A 7,223-nucleotide genomic window follows, 5' to 3' on the forward strand; every position below is an offset into this window, starting at 1 on the left:
CGTAATCAATTTGAAATGTATATCAAATGGACAATTGAATAAATAAAATACAAAAAAAATCTCACTAACTTTTTTTCTGAAGAAGAATAATTTATTCAAAACAGATTGAAAATGAAGTGATAAGAAAAAAAAGTTTGAAGTAGAATAGAACAGTGATCATACGATAGGATTTGTGTACATATACGAGGGGTTATCAAAAAGTTCGTGGACTGAGGCTATAAAATTAGTACTATGTAGTCTGTGCTTTCAAAATTTATATGGAAGAGAAAACAACACAAGATAGGGAAATGTTGAAAATTTTAGCCTGATACGTTCATTATTTGCCAAATTATTATAAAATGAAAACGACATTATATGATCACCCGGCGCTGTCGTCGTTTATTTTCATGACGTCCGATAACGTCATTGTTTTTTCAATTTCATCTTCTTCTACCTCATACATTTTTTTTAATGAGATTCCCTGGAGCTGAGTAAGGACTTAAAACCGCCTTGTTTTTATTCCTTTACAATGTCATTAACAGTGGCCTCCAATGAATATATTAATTCAGATGGATTAATACATTGGGATAGATCCGCGCTTGATTGTGCCGGCATATTTTGCTTTTGAGAGTTCAATATCTACAACACATGATCAACGTCATTTTTGATGGGATTGATTTTTCACACCTTGACTGCAAGTCGACATTAACTGTGTATCCCTTTACTCTCTGAATCTATTTTGACATTAATAGACAAGTACTCTGGATGCATATAATTTCTCTGTAGCCAGTTTCAACATATTTTAGGTCTATACTATTTTTTTCAGGGGCAAATCTGTATATAATGTTGGAAACGGAAACCACATCCCCCTTTTGACGTCATTTTAAAGGACTCATTTGTTTAGACATTCCATGTAATATTTACGATAAAATTTCATAGAACTTCCAGAATGAAGTGAAAATTTCATATTTTATAGAGCAATTATGTCCCGACACATACCTGAATTAACGGTATTTTTGGATGTCAAATAATCATATCAAATGAGTTTTTCTCAGTTACACATAGGTCGAAAAAACGTCGATTTCGAGGTCGCGCCGCTTGGACATACCATTGCTTACAAAAAACATTACTAATTTATTAAGAAAAGAAAATTCATGATTTGTGGTTTAGTCTTTGGACAGAAAAGATGATGCTTACTAGATATTTCAAAATTCATTGATGTACCTTGAGCGGTTTTAATTTTATGGCGCTTGTCCACGAACTTTTTGATAATCCCTCGTATACACGTGAAATAAATGAATTACTATATATGTATATTAACTGAACCTCTTTTCATATATCTCCTTCTCTGTTGAACATTAATCTAGAAAAATCAAGAGGGACGTAGAAATATACAATCAATTTATATAAACCTTTCACTTGCACATAGGGCTTATGTTTCCTGTCCAAGTTGTAATTGATTCTTAAAAAATGCACTAACGAATAAATTCCAAAAAGAGGTAAGTTATTGACAAGCAAGTTTTTAAACCACGGAAATCAACAGACTCCTTTAAAGTCAACTGCTTGAATGTGCTGATGTGAATACCATTACACTCCCAGCAAACTGTCTTATGTTTTTCATACTTATCGTTTTAAAATCTTTTAAAGATTGAATTGTCCATGGACTCTTCAGTTTCCCCGATCATGACTAGAATGTTGAACTTAGACATAAATCGAGATACGAAGGTGGTTTTTGTGTGCCAAATTTATACTGATAATGGTAGTAAGTATTGCTGAATAAAATATCAAACTGTACATGTGTTTTCCGCAATAATTGCAAGTAATCATATTATGAAAAAAAAATTATTGTTACATTGAAAAATTTGCACATAATTCTCATCTTTTTAACAATTTAAAGTTAGAAAACAAAAGTATTTTTATGATATTTGCAAGTAGAGTATGACACAGTCGTCTTCATCTTGAAGGGTTTTTTTTCTAGTCGTATATAATCTTTTTTTCCTTTGGAGTTATCCAATTTGTTGAATATTCACGAAATCTTTAAAAGCACAAAAAAGACGAAATCAAGAACATAACTTCTATGGTCTTACCTTCGAAACAGTCTGTGCGTTGAAAAAAGTTAAGATAAGAGAGTTAAAAATAAAGTGGTTTTATCTAATCTATGGGTGTCGCAGGTTGTTAAAAATTCTTCTAGCTCCAAGAGAATTTACAATGGAGGATGTTTGACATACTTCTCGAAACATGGTTTACTTAGACAGTAAATGACTGACGTTTTTCATATCAATTATTAGTCCATTATTTATACACTGAATTGACAACGGTTTTTTCCGTTATTTCCCGATCATAACAAGGATCACACGGTGGATGTGACCGGTCGGCAGGGAAATCGCTCACTCCTCCATGGCACCTGATCTCATCTCTGATTTTTGGAGGTCCGTGTTAGCTCTGCTCCTATTTTTTATCTTTTACTTTTGATATTAAATACTGTTTGGTATCTCCATGTGTTTCATTGTTTCAACCATAAACCCAAGTAGTATTTTCATATGTGTTTTAATTCTTTTAGAATATTCATTGAATATACTTAAGTTTACCTTCACGTCCCAGAAGGACGCGTGGGATAACTGTTCTGCAGCAAGATTTTATATTAAGATTAATTTTTTTCATCAATGAATTTTTATATCTTTTAAACCTAAACTAATAGTTATTTTCGATATAAATTGGGAGTACAAAAAATGAGATCCAGCAATATTCGTCTGAAGACTGTCTTTACATGCCCTTGCTTTGTCATTTTCAAGTATGAAATTTCAATTTTGATTTTAAAAAAATAATAACCTCAGTTTAATGAACTGGTCTTGCATATTTTAACTTGGAATGCTCTAGCTACATACAATGCTGAAAATACTACAAAATATTTCAATTCAAACTTTTAGCCAAGCTTCTGTAAAAATAATTGAAGTTCTTCATTGAGCATCAGGACAATATGACTAATTTTTATGCAAATAATGCACCCTAGACATACATATTCAATTAGCAAGTGCTTCAGAAGATGAACCAAGTTCCTCTGTCATCCTCTATCGAAACAAGGATTAAAAGTATGTTGATAATGTGGGCTAACATTGAGATCTGGGGGGGGGGGGTTACAAAGAGTTTCTCCATGTAAATCAACTTTAATTTTTATTTTAAATAATTTTTAAAAAATATCTTTATTATGTAAATGAAAACCAGAATACTTCCTCTTTTATAAAAATTACTGCTATTTAAAGAACAATTTATGGACATTAATATTATAAGTATTATAAATGCGCCATATTTCAAACAATTTTTATCGAACCAGGTATAAGTTGCCTGACCGTTCGTGTGGTTTACAGCTTAGTTTTTATACGTGCAATAAATCTTCAAAATAAGGTAAAAGTAATTTAAACATTTTCTTCCAAACAAACAAGAATCTAACACGTAAGACATTTTCATCTTATTTCCAAAAGAGAGAATAAAGATTGTGTTGATGAAATGAAAAATAAAATAAAAGTAAATAAAAATAATTTATTGCGAAAAGAACGTGTTAACAATAAAGTAATCAACTTATTGGAAACATGAATTAAATGTTAATGTGATTGATGTTTTCATCATGAAATGTATAACTGAGCATGCGTAAAGATCAATAACAACAATATGTACAATACATCAGTGAAACAGAGATGAGCTTATATTATGCTTGATGAAATGAGACAAATGAAGATAAATGTAGACATAAATCTCACGGAAACAAAACACGTGACATAAATCTCACGGGAACAAAACACGTGACATAAATCTCATGGGAACAAGACACGTGACATAAATCTCACGGGAACAAAACACGTGACATAAATCTCACGGGAACAAAACACGTGACATAAATCTCACGGGAATAAAACACGTGACATAAATCTCACGGGAACAAGACACGTGATTCCTACTGATTCATAGTTAGATTTCTATATACAAATGTACATAATAAATAGGGGAACCCATTAGTAGTAAAATTAAAAATATAATACAATTTGGATGTAAAACATGAATAACATGGGACACAATGCATAATATGATGTTTGTACAAATACATGGAATGGAACCCGGTAACTTCATCTGACAGGTTTTTTGTTTTTTTTTTATCAAACAAGCAGATTTAATCGTGATTTTAAAACTGCTTATAAATTTCACTTCAATTCTAAACTGCATATCTCTATCAAAAATAACTCATCAGCTCTACAACATCACTAGAAATATAAAAATTATGGAAACTTTAAAAAATAAATCCCTTGAAACATTGATATGCATAAGTAAAATTTGAGCATAAACAATAAAAATATATAATGCAAATAAAGTACAATCATTTTTATGTGATCAATAATATTCAGATTTGAATAACTCACTTATAATATATATATTTTGTATAAATAACGATAAAAAGGATCTGAAAGAAATTAAAACAACCTTATAAAGACGTATACCAAACTCACATTAATTTTCAAACTTAAATCAGGCAGAAGGCAATTGATGTCAATATATTTTCTCCAAAACATGTTCAAAACAATACTGCTTCTTAACAAAAGAAATATGTCATTTTTATATAAAAATGTTCTTTATACACAAGCATGAACAGGTATGTAGTTAGAAGTATAAATATCATGTCTGTGATGTCTGTGAAAAGCTCATGAGAGATCGGCTATTTCGTCCAATAATACAGTGACGTCATGGTCGGAGAGACCATTTCTCACGTCATGTGACTCTGTGTCCGCCAAATCGTAATGAGTGTCGGCGATATCGTCCAATTCTGATTGGATAGCATCTTCTGTGTTCGGTATCCCAGGTAGCACTTTCCTAGGCTTGTCATATAGGACGTCATTTCCGTTTGTGACGTCACTTTTTGAATTCAAATTGTCATACGTTACTCTTGGTACGTCATATATGAAGCCATTTTCTTGAATAAGGTCTGGTTTTGAATTAACGTTATCATAAATATCTTTTCTTGCACTTTCGTTGTCTGATCTACTTTGCGTTGTGTCTAGCTCTGAAAAGAGAATGTAGTGAAAAATATAAAAATATTTAAAGCACTTAAAATACATACATTTATACCGATTTTAAGTTATAAAAATCATGCAAAAATGTAATTTTTATTCCGTATAAGAAAACAATGATCATTATTGTACAGTTCTTTTTTAATTTTAATGTAACTTCACATCATTTGTATATATGCATAATAATGATCTTCTGGTACAAAGTAACGTGGATAAATGATAAATAAATCACTTTTAAGACCATTTTATAGATTTTTCACATTATTCTTTTTCTTGCAAATTTTAAAATGGTAAGATATCTTATAGTTATCATTAAATAAAATCCAAATCAATTATGTAAAGAGGGCATAAAACACAGACGACTAGAAATTCCAGTGAGAAGTGAGCGACCTCTGTTGACAGGTTTATACCTTAACATTAATCATTAACATTAACATTAAACAAGAAGGATACGAAGATAACGAACAGTATTCAATCTCAAAGTCCATAAAACAATACAAAATAAGAGCCTTTCGATATACAAGTACAGGCAATGTAGCATTCTCGAATTACTTAACAACATGGAATCTTGTCTCCCTCTGAAAACAATTACAAGAGTTAGTATATTCATGTACGCGTTGTTAATTAAAAGAGTATAAAAGCTAAATTAAGATGCCTACATTCATTTTTAAACGGCTTGTGGATTATCCTTTTTTCCTCCTTTACCCATCATGCATTTTTACCGTTTACCAAACATGCATTTCTGACACCTATCATGTTTTTTGTAACAGTAGACACCCACAATGAGTGCTTGTTTTCGATTAAAATATTGCTTTCATACTCAGTATTGCTTTCATCGTTTCTCTTAATGTTTTACTCGTTTACAAATAAACTAGTAAATATCATGCTTCCTTTTCCCTTTACCATCAGGCTGATTTCACCGGTTACCTATACTGATTTTACCGGTTGCCCATCATGTTTTTTCACCGATTACAGATTTTACCTGCTACCCATCATATTTATTACCGGTTACCTATACTGATTTACGCATTTCGCCGGTAACCGATACTGATTTTACCCGTTACCCATCATGCTCATTTTACCGGTTACCTTTACCGATTTTACCGGTTGTCCATCATGCTTATACACCGGTTACCTATATCAATTTTACCGGTTACCCATCATGCTGAGAATATAACACTACCTCAGTTTATCATCAATCCTGATACAAGTCTCTATTTTGTCGTTTTTGAAATTCTATTGAATCATCGGAACTCGTGGAATCTATAACACAGAGTAAATCTCACTGATTCAAGATCGTATTTAGCTACTTCGTATTCCATTCAATTACTTGATGGATCGTCTTTTTTTTTTAAATGGCTCATTGATTTTACATTTAATTTAATTATCTTTAATTTTATATATCATTCTTAAATCGTTTTTTTTTTCTAATAATCAGATCAGTGAATCTTAGGAAAATGTTTACAATGAACACATTACATAAGAACCACAGTGGACAGACACCAACCTACGGAGATATTGTCATAATCCGGAATATTACGTTTCTCCGTCGCCCCATCCATGTTAACTTTTATGTTGTTGTACATATTTCCGTGTTTGGTGTCCAATTTTGCACAAGCTAAATTTTCTGTAAGTATTATACACAAGTTAATTTCATAAAAAGAAAAGCATCATAATAAAGGACCATTTACGTCAAACTCTGTGGACAAGTAGCCATAATTTTCTGAGCATGACTTCAAGTTCTCCTTCGAGTTAGAAAGTTAACTGATTTCCAGAAGAGTTTGTTTGTTGGACTTCATCTTCTGATGAACGAATAGTTAAGTTGTTTGTAAGTGAAAATGTGCGTTTTCAATTTTTGATACATTAATTCATTATAATGTATTTGTTAATTCGTTTCTAAATGAGTTTCGTTGTTTGATTTATTTTCTTTTGAGAAAATACATGTCATTTCCAGAAGAGAGACTACAGTTGCAATCTAATTGCCTAGGACTAAGGGAATTTTTTAGACATGGTTCAAATTCAGGTTGTGCAGCCATGTATTTAAAACGTAATGGTTTTCTTAATAGCATAAACTCTATATAACCATGGATTTATTTACTCCTGGTGAGTGTTCTAAGGCTCTTGATAATGAATGCTCAACTGAAATATGTAATAATAAAATCACTTGGTGTAAGATTAATATCATGAACG

At 31.3% G+C, this 7,223-nt stretch overlaps 1 long non-coding RNA gene across 1 annotated transcript; it reads right to left on the reverse strand.

The window, feature by feature from the left end:
* Nucleotides 1–3,496: 3,496 nt before the first annotated feature.
* LOC134245668 (uncharacterized) lies at nt 3,497–6,702 on the reverse strand. Its single transcript, XR_009987487.1, has 3 exons — nt 6,541–6,702; nt 6,217–6,296; nt 3,497–5,026 (listed from the first exon to the last, which is right to left on the reverse strand). It is a non-coding gene; the product is annotated as an uncharacterized LOC134245668 (long non-coding RNA).
* Between the last annotated feature and the right edge of the window lie 521 nt (nt 6,703–7,223).

The sequence above is a fragment of the Saccostrea cucullata genome, unplaced genomic scaffold (assembly GCF_032062105.1).
Source record: "Saccostrea cucullata isolate Sc308-1 unplaced genomic scaffold, CSIRO_AGI_Scuc_v1 ctg20997, whole genome shotgun sequence".
Lineage (NCBI taxonomy): Eukaryota > Metazoa > Mollusca > Bivalvia > Ostreida > Ostreidae > Saccostrea > Saccostrea cuccullata.